This window comes from Peromyscus leucopus, unplaced genomic scaffold (assembly GCF_004664715.2).
Source record: "Peromyscus leucopus breed LL Stock unplaced genomic scaffold, UCI_PerLeu_2.1 scaffold_1727, whole genome shotgun sequence".
In the NCBI taxonomy this organism is placed as follows: Eukaryota; Metazoa; Chordata; class Mammalia; order Rodentia; family Cricetidae; genus Peromyscus; species Peromyscus leucopus.
In genome coordinates, this window is record NW_023504916.1 from 1 (window position 1) to 18280 (window position 18280).

General features: G+C 40.8%; 1 long non-coding RNA gene and 1 pseudogene across 1 annotated transcript; both read left to right on the forward strand.

Annotated features, from left to right (window-relative positions):
• The first annotated feature begins 404 nt into the window (after positions 1-404).
• LOC114689383 lies at positions 405-1523 on the forward strand (annotated as a pseudogene).
• Positions 1524-6684: 5161 nt separating this feature from the next.
• LOC119087175 lies at positions 6685-15885 on the forward strand. The gene is made up of 2 exons (XR_005090619.1): positions 6685-8080; positions 14148-15885. It is a non-coding gene; the product is annotated as an uncharacterized LOC119087175 (long non-coding RNA).
• The last annotated feature ends 2395 nt before the right edge of the window (positions 15886-18280 follow it).

An 18280-nucleotide genomic window follows, 5' to 3' on the forward strand; every position in this document is an offset into this window, starting at 1 on the left:
TTGGTGAGGCTGAATTGGAAACACACGTTGAGTCTTTGGCCAGACCTCAAATCTGAGGAAATCTCATTTTAGCTTCTGGGGTCCTCAGATAATTCAGCAACACACAGAGTTCCACTCCTGTTGCTAAGCCACAACTGTTTAGGTGGGTCCCGAGTAGGAAAGGAGAGAGAACATGTCCCCTGACCCCAAAGACTCCTGCAGCTATGGTAGGGGAAGCAGGGCAATGATGGGGCCTCTTTTTTTTTTTGTTCCTTTGTTGTTTGTGTTGGGGTTTCTTTTAAATTTTGTTCTGTTTTGGTGGGCAGAGGGTGGAAGCTAGGGCACAGGGAGACAAGTGGGATCAGGACTCGAGTTGTGAAATCCGCGAAGAATCAATAAAAGTTTTTTTAAAGGTTGAGAGCAAGGAGAGGCCTGCAGGGCAGTAGCAGCTGCTAAGGCTGTGGGCGGGTGCCATTGCCCGGAGCCTCCAGGAGCCTTGCCATGCTCCTCCTCAGAGTCCTGTGCCCTTGGCCCTTTTCCGTGCCCCTGGGTGAGTGGCCAGGCCCAGGTGGAAGGCGGCTGCGAGTTGGGGAAGGCCAGTTGGAAAGCGTGGGGCGTGGGACATGAGGCACTCTGCAGCCAGGGACAGCAAAGTGTTCACCACAGAGCTGGAGCTGGACCAGAGGGTGGAGCAGCTGAAGGAGTGTAAGCAGCTGAAGGAGAACCAAGTGCGGACCTGGTAGGAGAAGGCTAAGGACATTTTACAAAAGAATCAAATGAACAAGAGGTTAGCTGTCCTGTTACTGTCTATGGAGATGTGCATGGCCAATTCCTTGAGCTTATGGAACTCTTCAGAATTGGTGGAAAATCACCAGATACAAACTATCTATTTTTCATGGGCGACTGCCTAGACAGAGGTTATTATTCTGTGAAGACTGTGACTCTTCTTGTAGCATTAAAGGTGTGCTATCCAGAGCGCATTACAATATTGTGAGGAAATCATGAAAGCTGACAGATCAACCAAGTGTATGGCTTTTATGATGAATGTCTACGAAAGTACGGAAATGCCAACGTCTGGAAATGCTTTACAGATCTCTTTGACCATCTTCCACTGACAGCTTTAGTAGATGGACAGATATTCTGCCTCCATGGTGGCCTCTCTCCATCCATAGATGCACTGGATCATATAAGAACCATGGATCTTTTACAAGAAGTTCCACAAGAGGGCCCAATGTGTGATCTCTTATGGTCAGATCTAGATGACCATGGCAGAAGGGGTATTTCACCACGTGGTGCTGGCTACACCTTTGGACAAGATATTTCTGAAACATTTAACCATGCTAACGGTCTCACACTGGTGTCTCGTGCTCACCAGCTTGTAAAGGAAGGTTATAATTGGTGCCATGATAGGATTGTGGTTACCATTTTCAGTGCACCCAATTACTGCAACCACTGTGGAAACCAGGCTGCTATCATGGAATTAGATGACACTTTAAAATATTCTTTTCTTCAGGGGCTGGAGAGATGGCTCAGTGGTTAAGAGCACTGAATGCTCTTCCAGAGGACCCGAGTTCAATTCCCAGCACCCACATGGCAGCTCATGACTGTCTGCAACTCCAGTTCTATGGCAAAACACCAATGCACATAAAGAATAAAAAATAAAAATAAAGAGTACCCTGTAAAAAAAAAGAATATAAGGAAAAAAATATTCTTTTCTTCAGTTTGACCCAGCACCTCATCGTGGAGAGCCTCATGTGACCTGGTATGCCCCAGACTACTTCCTATAACTTCCTCCCCAGGACCTTTCTTTGTATGTGGAAGTACACCTAGCTTTTTAATATATATATTATATATTTAAAAACAGCAGTTATCTATGTGTTTCTGTAACACGAATATTTTAACTGTGTATGCATTTAATGGAAGCATTGTCATTTTAAAACTTGATACAAATACCTAAAAAAAGTTTTTTAATACGTCATTAAACCTTGAAAAACAAAACAATCAAACAAACAAAACTCTCAGAGAAGCGCATGTGCCAGAGTGGAAATATTAGCAAACATTTCCGGGGGAAGTGTGCAGAGTTCATGTGGCTCTGTGGGATGCTAGGACACCAACACTGAGAAGCACAGTGAGCATGACCAGGGAGAAGACACCAGCACTGCTGGGAGCTCAGGGATGATGATGATGGCTTAAGGCTGGGAAAATACATAAATCTGAAAATTCAGAAGTATGTTGACTATTTAGAGGCTTCTTTATTCTGTATGAACTTGCCCACCCCCGACTCCTATGGAGAACACACAGGATTTCAAAGAGATCACAGAGAGTCTGGAGGTCACTTGGATTAGTATGAACATTGTAATGATATTTCTTCCAATCAGTGAACATAGGGTGTGTCCCCAATTAGTTGAGTCTTTATTGGTTTTTTTCTGTCTGCAGTTTTCCATCCTGAGATACTTTAGCTCTTGAGCTGAGTTTATTTGTAAGTATTTAATTCTTTCTGATGCTACAGACAATGAAGCAGTTTTAATAATTTAATTGTCAGATCATATGTTGTTTGTGTATGTGAATACAATTGATCCTCCCCCCTTTTTTCCCAAGATAGAGTTTCTCTGTGTACCAGCCCTGTCTGTCCAAGAATTTACGTTGTAGTCCAGGCTGGCCTGGACCTCCCAGGGATTCACCTCACTTTGCCCTTGAGTGCTGAGATTAAAGGCGTTCTCCACCATGCCCGGCTATGTTTGCTGATTTTTTTTTAACCCTACATATTTTTACTCAGTTTATTACTCTTAACCTTACTTTGATAGACTCTTCAGGGTTTTCTAAATATACTATTGTCATATGCAAGTAGAGACTCCTCAACCTCTGCATTTCCAGTCTAGATGCATTTTATTTGTTTTTCTTGTGCAATTTCTCTAGCTAGGACTTCTAGTGCTATACTGAGTACAAGTTGTGAATGTGGGCACCTTCCTGAGTTCAACTTCTCACTGTTAACTGTGTTGTTAGCTGTGTTGTAGTTTAAGTCCTTGTATGTGTGTATGTAAGAACAGTCTTCCTATACCTAGTTTTTGTTTGTTTGTTTGGTTTTTCGAGACAGGGTTTCTCTGTGTAGTTTTGGTGCCTGTCCTAGATCTTGCTCTATAGACCAGGCTGGCCTCAAACTCTGGCTCTGCCTCCCATGTGCTGGGATTAAAGGCATGCACCACCACCACCCAGACTTATACCTAGTTTATTGACATATTTTATCAGAAAATGTGTTGCTTTTTTGTTTACATTTTTCAGCATTTTTTTATTGATTCTTTGGGAATTTCACATCATGCATTCCAATCCTCCTCATTTCTCAGTTCCTTCACATCTACCTTCCACCCTTGTAGTGTCCCCCCTAAAGAAAATTTGAAAAGAAACAAAAACAAAATAAAAATAAACAAACAAAACAACAACAAAAAATGAAAACCAACCAAACAAACCCTCACTTCCCTCCTCTGTCTTTCTTGCCTCTCCATCACGTCTTTATCTGTCTTAGTGGCATTGGGAGTACACGCCTTTGTCCAAACCGCTTTATTTGCAAATGTTCATTGTATGAGGAGTATTGGTCAGGTTCAAGGCCTCTGGCTTCTGGTATACGATCAATACTGGACTCTCACCCAAACTCCTCTCAGACATCCTGCTGTTGCCCTGAGTCATGGAGATCATGTGGCTATGGTTCATCAGGACTAGTCCCTCTGTCAGGTCATAGATGGGGTAGATGTTGGGGTGGACCAACTCAAAGTCCTGGATGTGTGCCTGGGTGGTAGCTGAGTTGGTCAGTCTGGGCCACTGAGACCACCCCCCTCAGGTAAGAGGTGGAGCCAACTCTCCCAAGCCCCTATTGAGGGGTGGGGCCAGCTTTTGCAAGTGCAGGGGCCACCTCTACTGTGAGGGTCAGGCCAGTTCTCCAGTGCCAGGTCATTGGGACCAGCTCTCCCAGAGCTGAGGAGAGGAAGGGATGGCTCAGCTTTGGCCCTCAGACTTCAACACACATGGTTAGCGTGGGTTCCTGTGTGAACACTGGCAATGGACATCAACAGAGACCCCAGGTGCAATAGGACCATGAACTCAGATGTGGCCCTCAGCGCAGCCTGGATATCACCATGGTCCCAAGTCACAATGCAGGCCACTCAGATCTTTATGGGACCAGCAACAAAGTGGTCTCTAGACTCCAAAATGGCCCTAGCCCCAGGTGTAGGCCCAGACCCCAGACATTCACATGGACTTTGATAGTAACAGGAGCTGTGGACTTCAACACAGACCCTGGTTGCAGTAGGGCCACAGATCCAGACATGACCTTTGGCTGCAGCTTAGACACGAATGTCAACATGGCCTCATGTGGCAGCAAAGGCCACTCAGATCTGGATGGCATTGGTGGTGACATGAACCTTAGATACCAACATGGCCCCAGGTGGTGGCTCAGGCCCCAAATATCTGCTCAGGCCTTCAGCGGTAACAGATTCACAGACATCCACACAGACTCACAACCCAGACATGACCCTTGGTAGCAGTCTGGGCCTAGATGTCACAATGGCCCCAGGTGTCAAGCAGGCCACTCATAATGGCCTATTGAATACCACTTCGCCTTTTCAGATCTGCCTCTTTCCCCTGTTCTCTCTCTCTCTCTGTCTCTCTGTCTCTCTGTCTCTGTCTGTCTCTGTCTCTGTCTCTACCATTTCCCCAAATTTCATTTGAAATTTCAAATTTCATTGAAAGTAAATTTGTTCACCATTATGGCACAAGACCACCTGGAGTCACATGTTGCCAGGCAGGCCTGTGCTTGTCTTCTACCTACCCAGACCAAGCAGCATCTGTTGGGCCTCTGGGTGTCCTCTACCTACCTGGGTCTGGTGGTACCAGGCAGGCCCTTGTTCTCTTCTACCCATCCAGGCCAAGTGGCCATATGTTGTGTTTGACACCTTTTTCTGCATTTGTTGGGGGATCATGAAACCTTTCCCCTCATTCTCTTCATTTGGTGCACTGCATTTACTGACTGAGGATCATTGAATACTCCTTGTCCATCAGTGTCAGAGTGAGGGCAGGGAGCTCCGGGGAAAAGGAACCAGTGTCCTTACTGAGTTGATTTCTACTTCATCGACTTTCTTCTAGTATGCTTTCTATTTTTGCAGATTCTTATGTTATTTTTCTTATTTTCTGTCTTCTGATTTCCAGAGGTTACTTTGCTCTGCATTTATTTTTCTGTATAAATTAAGATTGTGGACTGGAAGCCTTACTTGCTTTTCAAGTAAGCATTTATGATTTTACGATTCCCCTTAACCATCCTTTCACCTGTATATGGTACAATCTTTCCAAGAAAGTTATTTTTAATGTCTGTTTCAAATAAATAACACTATACACAGGAAAATAACAACTTCACATCTTGTGATTTAGCTCAGGAGAAAAGCGCATACTTTTTTTTTTAATTTTTTATTACTTTATGTGAATGAGTGTTTTGTCTAAGTGTATGTATGTGTGCACCATGTACATGCTAGCTGCCCATGGAGGTCAAAAGAGGATGTCAGACCCCTGGAACTGGAGTTACAGGTGATTGTGAGCACCATGTGGGTGTTAGTTATTGAACGTGAGTCCTCTAGAAGAGCATCCAGTGACCTTCACCACTGAGCCATCTCTCCAACCTACCCATAGTTTGTTTATTGTTTACACAACAAATCTCAATATATCACAATTACTCAGGTCATCCAGGAGAATCTTACCAGGGTCAGCTCACAGCACTTTTTGTTTTCAAATTCTAGCAGACCCAAGAGATGAATGCACAGCCTCTGATGCCCATTCATCTTTGAGATTTAGCAATGAACTCCTTGCTAATTTGAAAATTATATCAATGTAGCTATTCCAATGAGTGAGAGGTCTGATTTTTTAATGCCTGACTCAGCATATGATATAGAGAAATGTCTAAAATGTATGTTCTGAGCATGTGGAAAGAGCCTGTCACAGCTGCTCATTGATCTAGAGAGGGTGCTGCTCTATCAGAACTGTCCAACCTATGTGCCTGTCTGCTCTAAGGAAAAAAATTTACCTGTGACAGTTGGACAGATGGCAGACAGCCAGCCAGGAGTGTACTAAAACTGACCAGATAAAGTCATCTTTCCTCTTTTGAGTCATGAGGAGAAAGCCTGTCAATCATTGTATGTAACCTGACTCCTTTTTGGATCTCTCATTTGAAAGCTTTCAGAACATATCACATGTTTCTATGAGTTACACTGTCTAGGAATGCTCCTAGATCTCTGTTTGAGACATTCACTTTGTAAGGAGAAGGAATGTGGGAAGAGAATGGGCCTCATCCTTTCCAGTAGCCCAACATTTCAATCAAAGCCCTTCAGTCATGGCTCATGCTCCCAGAACTGAGTTCTCAGTTTCTGCATGGGGACCACTACTGCATCAGTCCATCACTGAGGAATTCTGCTTGCATTATAGTCTTTGGTATATGTGCACAACTGTCTTTTTTCATGTTCACCTTCATCTGAGTGGTATAATATTTTACAGTCGCTTCTCTATCTGAAATTTCAGTTTGATGAGGTGAGAAAATGATTTTCTCCTCTTTCCCTATAGCAGAATGTTCATAATTCTCCTGAATCTCTAAAATGGTAAAATATATTACAATTGTAATATATTATTATATGTAATGTTATATTATGTATACTAATAAGTATATAAACACATTGTAAATTAATATAATAATATATAGTTATATCAAGTGGTATAATATATTACAGTTGCTTCTCTATCAGAAGTTTCAGTTTGGTGAGCTGAGATTATGATCTTTCCATCTTTCTCTAGAGCATCGTGTTCATACTTTTTTTCCCCTGAGTCTCTCTGTGTCAAACCATTCGTTTCAAATACATTTGTTTCTGGACTACAGTCTCTATGTGTTCTTTAACTTTACCTTTTCCACATTTGTAATGACTGCATAAACACAACTTTCAGATTTAGAAAATGCTCTCTGAGTTTCCACCAATGTGTCTCTGTGGTTACATTATTGTCACCCTAACCTGGAAGGCTCCTGTCACTTTGCTCCTCTGCCTGTTGACACATAGGAAGGGGTGAGTTCTCATGATGTATCAGGGGAGTTTGGGGCAGAATGTCAGGCTCCAAAGAATGTTCAACTTGAATGATTTCCACAACTGCAGAATTTTCCTGCCTGTCTACTTATTGAAAGCCTGGGTTACCAGAACTGGTCCAAGACACCTGCTAAGATATTCTACCAGTTGCTATAGGTTAAGGTTTCCATTATGTTTTTAAAACCTAGTTTTTTCTCATGTTAAAATATTTTCTAGTTTTCCTATCAATATTTTATTCAACATGTAGCTATATAGAAGCATGCTGTTCAACACTGAAATGTTTGAGTATTTCCCAATTATCTTCCTGGTTTTGATTTCACGTTTCCTGCTGCTATGGTCAGATAGCACTGTTTTAATGATGTCTAGCTTTTACAATGTTTATTTTTAATTTATTTGATGGCTCAAAAATAACTTGTGGCTTGTAATTGCTTTTTAAAACCTCAAAGCACACCCCCACACTCCAATGAGGCCACACCTACTCCAACAGGGCCATATTCCTAATCCCTCTCAGAGAATGCCACTTGCTGTTGACCTAGCATTAAAATATATAAGGCCATGGTGGCCATTCTTATTCAGACCACCACAAATCCTAGCCTTTTGTAGTTTTCATCCCTGGGCATCTGCCTGTGCCCTTCTCCCTGTGCATCCTTTCCATGCATGGCAAACAAGAGTCATCCAGACTTCTTCATGGAACCGAGTGGACATATTTCATATTACATCCTCTTTGACACATCTCTGAGCCTTTTTACACATGTTCTTCACTACCAGCTTTAGAAGATCTGGATTTTCTCTTTCAGGAATTATGGACCATCCTATGGCCAGGTTCCTACAAGCTATTCCTGGAGCACATGGGCACTATCTCCAGAAAACCCTGGCTGTTTGCTGACTACTAAAAGTCCTGTGTGTCCAAAGCATGGGGAGACAGCTGAGTGGTAGAGGGCCTGCTTCACAACCACAAGGACTCAGGCTTGTTCCCTGAACTCCTGTAATAGAGCCAGGTATGATGCTGTGCGCTTTTATTGTCAGTACTGCTGTGGGATGTTCTGTATGTCCTGTGGGAGCCCTTCTTGGGTTCTTTGTGGCGTTACCCAGCAGGTCTGCATAGAGGATGATTAGGACCATGGGCCTGAGTGCAGGTGTCTGAGATGGTCTGCACTTGGCTGTGCTGGGGGATGGTCTGTATGTCAAGTTGTTCTGATTGATCAATAAATAAAACCTGATCGGCTGTGGCTAGGCAGGAAGGATAGGCGGGACTAACAGAGAGGAGAAATAAAAGGACAGGAAGGCAGAAGGACTGACTGCCAGATGCCGCCAGCACAAGAAGCATGTGAAGATGCTGGTAAGCCACGAGCCACGTGGCAAGGTATAGATTTCTAGAAATGGGTTACTTTAAGATATAATAAAAGTTAGCAAGAAGCCTGCCACGGCCATACAGTTTGTATGCAATATAAGTCTCTGTGTTTGCTTGGTTGGGTCTGAGCGGCTGTGGGACTGGCGGGTGACAAGGATTTGTCCTGACTGTGGGCAAGGCAGGAAGACTCTGGCAACACAGTACTAAGAAGGCAGAGGCAGGGGAACCCTGGGGTCAGTGGCAAGCCTGTCTAGCCTACTTGGTGAATCCCAAGCCTCTTAGAGACCTTGTCCATTAAATACTATGGTGACACACTTGTAGGAGGTTATAAAAATGTTTTCTTTACTAAATCTGGAGGTCTGTGTGTAAATATTTCTAAGACTTTTATCATTATTTTTATTGTTTTATTATTATTTATTGGCGTGTATTTGGAATTTATTATATCAGGAATGCTTTCTTTAAATCACCTTCATAATTCCCTTTTCCTGCTTTAGCAAAACAGTTTTCTTTCTTCAGATTTCTAAGTGGATTTTTCTTACAGATAACTGATGTTTATTCTAGCTGATCCACCGAAGTGCCAATTTTGTGATTTCAGTTCACAACCACAAAGCCTGTTCTCTGCTCCGGAGGGTTCATGTTCATGTGCAGCAAATCTTCCAGTGAGGTGTGCTGAGTGAGAAAGGATCCCAGCCACTCAAGGACAAATCCAGGCCTTAAGAGTGGCAGGAAGGGGAAAGTGTGTGGGGGGAACTGTGAGATAGGAAGAGAACAGGTGGTAGAAGAGGCAGAGAGGAGAAGGGAAGAGGAAGCTGTTGAAGGGGACAGGAAAGGAGGTCCCCAAACCTGCAGCAGTCCACCTCAGAGCAGACGTTTTGGGTTCAGAGAAGGGAAAGAAGTTGTGTTTTGTTTTGTTTTTACATCTCTTTTGCATTTTTAGTGTAATTATATTGCAAACTTGTTAAAAGTTACTTTTAGGATCTCCCATGCTCATGGATAGGTAGGATTAACATAGTAAAAATGGCAATCTTACCAAAAGTAATCTACAGATTCAATGCAATCCCCATCAAAATCCCAACAAAATTCTTCACAGACTTGGAAAGAAAAGTACTCAACTTCATATGGAAAAACAAAAGACCCAGGATAGCTAAAAGAATCCTACACGATAAAGCAACCTTTGGAGGCATCACCATCCCTGACCTTAAACTCTACTATAGAACTATAGTAATAAAAACAGCTTGGTACTGGTATAAAAACTGACATACGGACCAATGGAATCGAATTGAAGACCCTGACATTAATCCATGCACATATGAACACCTGGTTTTTGACAAAGGAGCCAAAACTATACAATGGAAAAAAGAAAGTATCTTCAAAAAATGGTGCTGGCATAACTGGATGTCAATATGTAAAAGATTACAAATAGATCCATATCTGTCACCATGCACAAAACTCAAGTCCAAGTGGATCAAAAACCTGAACATAAATCTAGCTACACTAATCTTAATAGAAAAGAAAGTAGGAAGCACTCTTGAACGCATTGGCACCGGAGACCATTTCCTAAATAAAACACCAACAGCACAGACCATGAGCACAACAATTAATAAATGGGACCTCTTGAAACTGAGAAGCTTTTGCAGGGCAAAAGACACAGTCAAGAAGACAAAAAGACAGCTAGCAGAATGGGAAAAGATCTTCACCAACCCCACATCTGACAGAGGATTGGACTCCACAGTATATAAAGAACTCAAGAAACTAGACATCAAAATACTGAACAGTCCAATTAAAAAATGGGCTAAAGAGCTAAACAGAGAATTCATAAAACAAGAACTACAAATGGCTGAAAGACATTTAAAGAAATGCTCAACATCCTTAATCATCAGAGAAATGCAAATCAAAACGTCTGAGATACCATCTTCCACCTGGCAGAATGGCTATGATCAAAAACACCAATGACAGTCAATGTTGGAGAGGATGTGGAGCAAAGGGAACACTCCTCCACTGTTGGTGGGAATGTAAACTTGTACAACCACTGTGGAAATCAGTATGGCGGTTTCTCAGAAAATTAGGGATCTAACTACCTCAAGACCCAGCCATTCCACTCTTGGGCATATACCCAAGGAATGCTGATTCATACCATAAAGATACATGCTCAGCTGTGTTCATAGCAGCACTATTTGTAATAGCCATAACTGGAAACTACCTAGATGCCCGTCAACGGAAGAATGGATGAAAAAAAAGGTGGTACGTATACACAATGGAGTACTACTCAGCAGAGAAAAACAATGAAAGCATGAAATTTGCAGGCAAATGGATGGAACTAGAAAAAATCATCCTGAGTGAGTAACCCAAACCCAGAAAGACAGTCATGGTATGTACTCACTCATAAGTGGATTCTAGATATAAAATAAAGAACAATCAGACCACAACCCATAGAACCATGGAGGCTATATATATATAGCATGGAGGTCCCTAGGACAACTGTGGCTTATAATAAATTTTGGTTTTGCTCAATTATTGAAAAAAAATAGCCAAATGAATGGAAACACATGAACTATGAACCAAAGGCTGAGGGGCCCCCAGCTGGATCAGGCCCTCTGAATAGGTGTGACAGTTGATTGACTTGATCAGTTTGGGAGGCAACTAGGTAGTGTGACCAAGTCCTGTGTTCATTGCATGAGTTGGCTGTTTGAAACTTAGAGCTTATGTAGGGACACTTGGCTCAGGCTGGGAGGAAGAGACTGGACCTGCCTGGACTGAGTCTACCAGGTTGTTCGCAGTCCTTGGGGGAGCATTTGCCCTGGAGGAGGTGGGAATGGGGGGTGGACTGGGGGTAAGGGGAGGGGATGGGAGAGGGGAGAATAGGGGAACCCATGGCTGATATGTAGAACTGAATGGTATTGTAAAATAAAATAAATAAAATTTTAAAAAAAAGTTCCTTTTAAATTATTATTTATTTTAGATTCAGGCTCACACCCACACAGGAGAGTGTATGTGTGCTCACACCCACATAGGAGAGTGCATGTGTGCATCCTCACTAGGACTTCCTGCCTGTTTGTGCAGTCTGCTGAACAGAACAGCTCTAGCACATTGTGTCTTCTGCTGCTGTTAGGGAAAGTCTGGGAGACCAGGGGCCATAAGTGTGCTGGAAACAACTGCCTGAGGAAGGGGAGAGAGATCGGGGCTTCAAGCAGGTCACAGACAGAGATCTCTGCTTTGGAATGAGTTAGGGGTGTGGTTTAACATGGGAGAATCTGAGATCTAACAGTCAATGCTGTCCTGTGAAGGACCCTGTGGGAACTCTGGTGAGCACTGTGCTCACAGGTGACAGCTCCCCTTCCCAGGCCGAGTCAGAAACTAATTTTTTATAAAAGGGGGACCTGTAGGTCCCTGGCTCCCATTTGGGTAACTGTAGCCTTGCTTGTGGACCTTGACCTTGATATCATCCCTATGCTAATTCCCTGCCAGGTTCCACCCTCCTGAATGCTAAAGGGAAGTTCCTTGTCTGTGTATCATGAATAATAGGTGTTAACAGCTCAGAGGTAAGATTGTAAAACATCAGTAGCAAACTTCTGCCCTCCAGCGTTCTCACATTGTGCTGTAAGCCTGTATTTAAGATCTCCTCCCTCCTTCAATAAATGACATTTGGCATTTAAAATTTTATATATATATATATATATATATATATATATATATATATATATATATATACATATTGCGAATGTAATCTATGAATACCACAAATGTGATTAATATCATGAGTGTAATTAATAAATATCATGAGTGTAATTTTAAAAAGAAAAAGAAAAAAATAAAGAGCAATTTTACTACAATATTTCACTGTTTCTAAGTATTTTGTGATGTGCTTATATTTTCGGTTTACCTTTTGCAATTTAACAGTTAATATCAATCTGTGATTTTAGATAATATCAACATTAAAACATTAAAAAATTCCTAAAAATTCCTTGAGAATGTACTTCAACTCATGTTCATCATATTCATCTCAACTGCAATTTCTTCAAGATTCATCCCTTTTTCTACCCACTCCCCTCCCTGTTCTTTTCTTCTTGCTTTTTTTTTTTTAACTACATGGGGATGCCAGGGAGGGGATGGTGGTAGCACTTGCCTTTTTCTTAACACTCGGGAGGCAGAAGCAGACATGTATTTGAAAGTTTCAGGCTAGCCTGGACAACAGACTGCATTCCAAGACAGGATCCAAAGCTAAACAGAGAAACCCTGTCTAGAAGAAAATAGAAAAACAAACAAACAAACAAAAAACAGTGGTAAGGCAAAAAAAAAAAAAACAAAAACAAAAAAAAAAAAAACCCAAGAGGCTATGATTCATTTTGTGAGGAAATTTTCTTATTGAATCCTTGGAATTAGGAAACAGCACCTAAACTCAGATGTTTTGAGATGTGAGAATTCATCTTAAATTTTAGCAGTACCTTCTTTTGGCAGCCTGTATAAAGGATGATATTGATGATATTGATGTATGTTTAGTATTTAGAGAGCACGAGGAATCATAATGAGTATGTTAAAATAGATTCCAAAGAGTATAGAAAAAGAGGATGAGGAAGACTTAAAAATTAAATGTAACTTAATAAATCCTAGACTAGTGAAGATGTCCTGTATGTAAAGTTTTTTTGAGGTTTGTAGCTAGAAATATGGTTCAGATAAGGATTATTCCAAACTGAGTTGGGAGGAATCCTACAGATGAAGTCAGGAAGTGTGATATCATTCATGCTCTGGCTTAACTGTAGCATCTTCCCAGTGTTGGAATTAAAATCTCTACAATCACAGGTGTTACATGATAGGAGACAAAGAGATGGAGTCTACTGCTTCCCCTTAGGCAATTTCCTTTGCCTCCAAAGTCATTGCCAGATCCTGGAAAGCCTTAACCCTAGTTGATTAGATCATAGAAGCCATTTAGATTCTGCCTTTGAGAATGCCAGGGCCAAAAAGGCAGGCAATTTTTTTATTTGGGTGTGAGCTAAGCTTTTTCAGGGCTCTCTGATCTTCTTCTTTGGGGGTCTGAGGATTAGGAAGTGTGGGTACAGGATGAAGGCATCCTGAAGTGGAGGTTGTAATTTCACTTTCGTCAATCCTCTCTTTAGCTCTATACTCCATTTTTAACTGAATTAATTGCTTTCTTAAAGTCCATTTTTTTGAGTTATTTACTTTTTTAAGATATTATCCATCTATAGTGTGTGTAGTTGGCAAAAATCTTTTCCTATTCTCTAGGTTGTCATTTTGTCCTTATGACAAATGGTATCCTTTGCCAAATACATGCTTTTCAGTTCCAAGAGGTTCCTTTTATTAATTGCTGCTTTTAGTGACTGTACTATTGGTGTTCTGTTTAGAAGTCCTTTCCCGTGTCTACCAGTTCAAGACTATTCCCCACTTTCTCTTTTATTAGGTCCAGTATATGTGGTTTTATGTTGATGTGTTTGATCCACATAGAGTTGAGTTTTATGCAATGTCATAAGTAGAGATCTATTTTCAGTGTTCTGTGTTTTGAGGACATTATCAGTGTTTCAGATCAACACAATTACAGTATGATCCTAGAAAATACAGTGGTTCACATACACTGGAATGCTGACATAATCCTACTTAAACCCAGTGGTTTTTGTTGTTGTTTGTTTGTTGCTTTGTGTTTTTGGTTTTTGTTTTGATTTTGTTGTTGTTTTTTCTTTCCTTTTCTTTTTTTTCCAATACAGGTTTACTCTGAGTTACAGCTCCGCTGTCCTGGAACTTCACTGTGTAGACCATACTGACTTGGACCTCACAGACATCCTCATACCTCCTGAGTGTATGAACTAAAGGAATGTACCACCAAGACATGGCCTAAACATAGGGTTTTTAGTAGGTCTGTGGATAACAGGTGAGCTGCTTACCTGTTTTTATCAATGGCAGAGGATCAAAACCTTGACTTAAAATAATTGATCTATTCCATTGAGTTTACCAGGAGATATTTTTCTGCATCTTATTTTTGGAACATCATTGCCTTTCCATTATGATTTCTTACTCTTCTCATTCCTAAAGAAAATATTAATCACCAAGTAAAATGGGTCCAATACACTCATATTTCTTCATATACTCAGTTTCTTCCTCATTGAAATCCTGCCTTAGATGCCAGGCACTCACTCTCTCAAGAGAACTTCATCCTCCAGCCCCAAAGCACATTAAATCCTTCTATGATAATCTGTTATTTTAAATGGTATAATATGTTCAGATTACTTTTAGAGAGGTTAATCATGGTGAAAATTGGAAGCATTAGGATCAGAAGTTCTAGGACAGCATCATTTAAAACTTGATTCCCAGATCACCAATATTATGTGGCCCCATTTTTGAAAAGGAAAAAAAATGGACAGAGCTACTTCTCAGTTTGCAGAGTACTGGATTGCAATGTACTAGGTCCTGCGTTCTATCTTCAGCATCACAGATAATCAGGTGTGGTGTCACATGCCTGCAATTCTAGTCCTAAGGAGGCAGAGACAGATACTAAAATTCATCCTTAACTACAGATTGAGTAGCAGACCAGCCTGGGATACAGGAGAATGTTTCTCAAAATAACAATAATAATTGTAATAATATTGAGGAACTAGGTTGGGAGTTTGAGCTTGATATAAGCCTTGCTTCTTCACTTAGAGTAGAGCACAGTCTCTTAAATATCAAACATGGTTTCTTTTTTTAGGCACGGGTTACTTGCTATGTAGTTGATGCCCTTGTTCAGAATCTTGCTAGTTTTCCATACCAATGAGACAATCAAAAGCAAAGTAAAAATTCAGTATAAAAGTATCAAATACTATGAGGCAGGAGAGTGTACTATAGTCACCAAAAGGTGATTGCAGGCATTAGTAGTCGACAATTTGAGGAGACTGTAGTAGGTCAGGCCAGTCTGAGAAATCTACCTTCTAGAAAGCATGTTGTGGAAAGGAACACAACAGAATAGGGGGGGCCAGGAAAGAAACCCTTCTCATTTGATAATACACAGACTCATTAGTCACAGCAATTATTATGAGGACCAATTACATAAAAGACTGAAGCAGGAACATCACAAATTCAAACTAAACCAGGACAACTTAATGGAACCCTAACTCAAAACCACACAACCCAACAAAAACCAAAATCCAAACAAACAAAGACCCCTGCTGTGGCCCTGTGAGATTCTCCTGTCATCATTTTCTCTGTGCCCCACATCTCCTTATCCCAACCCATCAGCCTGTAGAGGTTGAGGACATAATATTGTCTTAGGGTACTTGCTCCATGTTTATGCAATCCCCTAAGTGCACTCTTGACTAAGTTTCACTCTTGACTATCAGTTTATTCATCCAGAGTTTGTTTTGTGGAATGAAAACTGCAAACTAACACCTATTACTTAGAAAGATTGAATGGTCCCTTTATTGACTTTTGGATATTATGTTCTGTAACATAAATACTAACCAGTCTTATTAATAAAAAACCCAAAGCCAGATAATTAGGTGACTGTTAAAAAATGAGAGAAACAGAAAAAGCTAGACACATTCTTACCTCTATGAAATCCTTAGCCTTAAGAGCATGAGTTCCTGTTTCCTCACACCTTATATACCTTTCTCTGAGCTGACATCACTTCTTGGGATTGAAGGCCTGTGTGCTTCCCAGTACTGGAATTCAAGGTTTGGGCTGCCTGGCACTGTTTCCAGTGTGGTCTTGAACTCACAGAGATCTAGATGGGATCTTTGCCTCCCAAGTGATAGCATTAAGTTGTGTGTCACCACTGTCTGGCCTCTATGTCTAATCTAGTGGCTGGATCTGTCCTCTGATCAGCAGGCAAGTTTATCAGGGTACACAATATATCACTACATCATTTCCTATGTAAGGGTTTCTAAACTACATAAAAGTAGATAAAACAAGCTCACCACTAGTGTGGTGGTTTGAATAAGAATGTCAACCCTCCATAGACTCATATATTTAAATGCTTAGTCACCAGGGAGTATCACTATTTGAGAAGGATTAGGAAGTGAGTCCTTGCTGGAGTGTGTCCTTGGAGGAAGAGTGTCACTGGAGGTGAGCTTTGAGGTTTTAAAAGCCTAGGCCAGGCCAAATGTCTCTCTCTTGGCCTATGGATCAGGAAGTAGCACTTAGCTGTTTCTCCAGCATCACACCAGCTTGCTGCCATGCTCCCTGTCTCCATGGTCCATGCCATGATGCTGTCAGACTAAGACCCTGATACTGTAAGCAAGGTCCCACTGAAAGACTTCCTTTATGAGAGTTGCCTATGTCATGGTGTCTCTTCTCAGCAAAAGAACAGTGACTAACAACTAGCATGCATGCATGGATTCCTTGCCTTCTGCTTTTGACTACTGATGTGATGTAACTAAGTGCTGCAAGATCCTGCCACTGTGACTTCTCCAGTAGGATGGACTATGGCCTGGAACTGTGAGTCTAATAAATTCTTTGGACCTTCAACTGCTTGTGTCACTTTATTTTAGCTCAGCAACAAAAAAAATTAAACAAAGTTTGTTTAAGACATAAATTTAAAAGTTTGTATAGAGCTAAAGTGTGGAAATGTTTACTAGTTTCCACCCCCCTTTACTTCCAATATTTAAAAACTAACTTCAAGTGCCTAGAGAGATGGCCTGGTCAGTAAAATGCATTTTGCCCAAGCATCAGGGCATGAGTTTGGATTCTTAGCACCTAGAGACTAAGGCACTGTGGTGCGTGTATTCAGTCTCAGCACTAGGAATCAGCCATAGGAAGGTATTTGGAGCTCACTACCAGGCAGTGGTCAATTAACACTTCTAGGCTAAATTTGAGGTTCTTTGTCAAAAATAAGGTGGAGGACGAATAGGGAAGTCTCTAGCATCGGTTTCTACTGTAAGTATGCAAGCTCAAGCATGTGCATAAGCAACTGCACACATGTGCACACACTTGCCCAAACATGTACAAATATATACAAAATGCCTGTGTACAAACTAACTTCCTTATTTTGTAGATCAATGTTCTATAATTTTAGTTCCTAATGCTTTGTTTATTCATCTATTGTTTGAAATACTTGATGCAGAATATATGAGATTAGATTTGTACTTTGTACATAATTAATAAATACTTTACCACCATTTATTACAGCTTTCTTTATTTTCTCTAGTTTTTTTCTTTTATTCTTTACTCTTTCTCGGTCTAACACTCAGCTCCCAAATAATCATGTGGAGAAATATTCTTCCCTATGAATGTCGGGCCTTAGCTTGGCTTATTTAAAAGCAGCTTTTCTTATCTTAAATTAGCCAGGCAAACTTTTGCCTCTGGGCCTTAACCTTTCTCTATTTTTGTATATCTTTTTTTACCTTTTAGGCTGCTTCTGGCATTATGCTGGGTAGCTGCTCCTCAGCATCTTTCTCTCCTTCTCCATTCCTCAGTACTTCCTCTTCTTTTATTCTCCTATTTATTTTCTCTGACTGGCTGCCCCATCTATCTCTCTCCTGCCTAGCTATTGGCCATTCTGTTCTTTATTAGACCAATCAGGTATTTTAGACAGGCAAAGCAACATGGACTCACAGTGTTAAAAAAATGCAACATATCTTTGCATCATTAAACCAATGTTATACATCATAAACAAATGTATCATGTCTTGAACTAATATCCCACAGTTCTTCTCTTTTAATGGGTTCTTTATTAAACACCAAAGTCATGTACTATAGTCCTTTATTTCTTCTTAAACTGCTATCATACCATTTATATTATTATGATATTGTAAGAAATGTATATATTTTTAGAATAGCTAGGCATCTTGTTAATGTTCAGCCTAGATCAAATTTTCAATTTCAAAGATTATGAAACAGGAAAAGGTAGTGATATATATAAACTGATACTA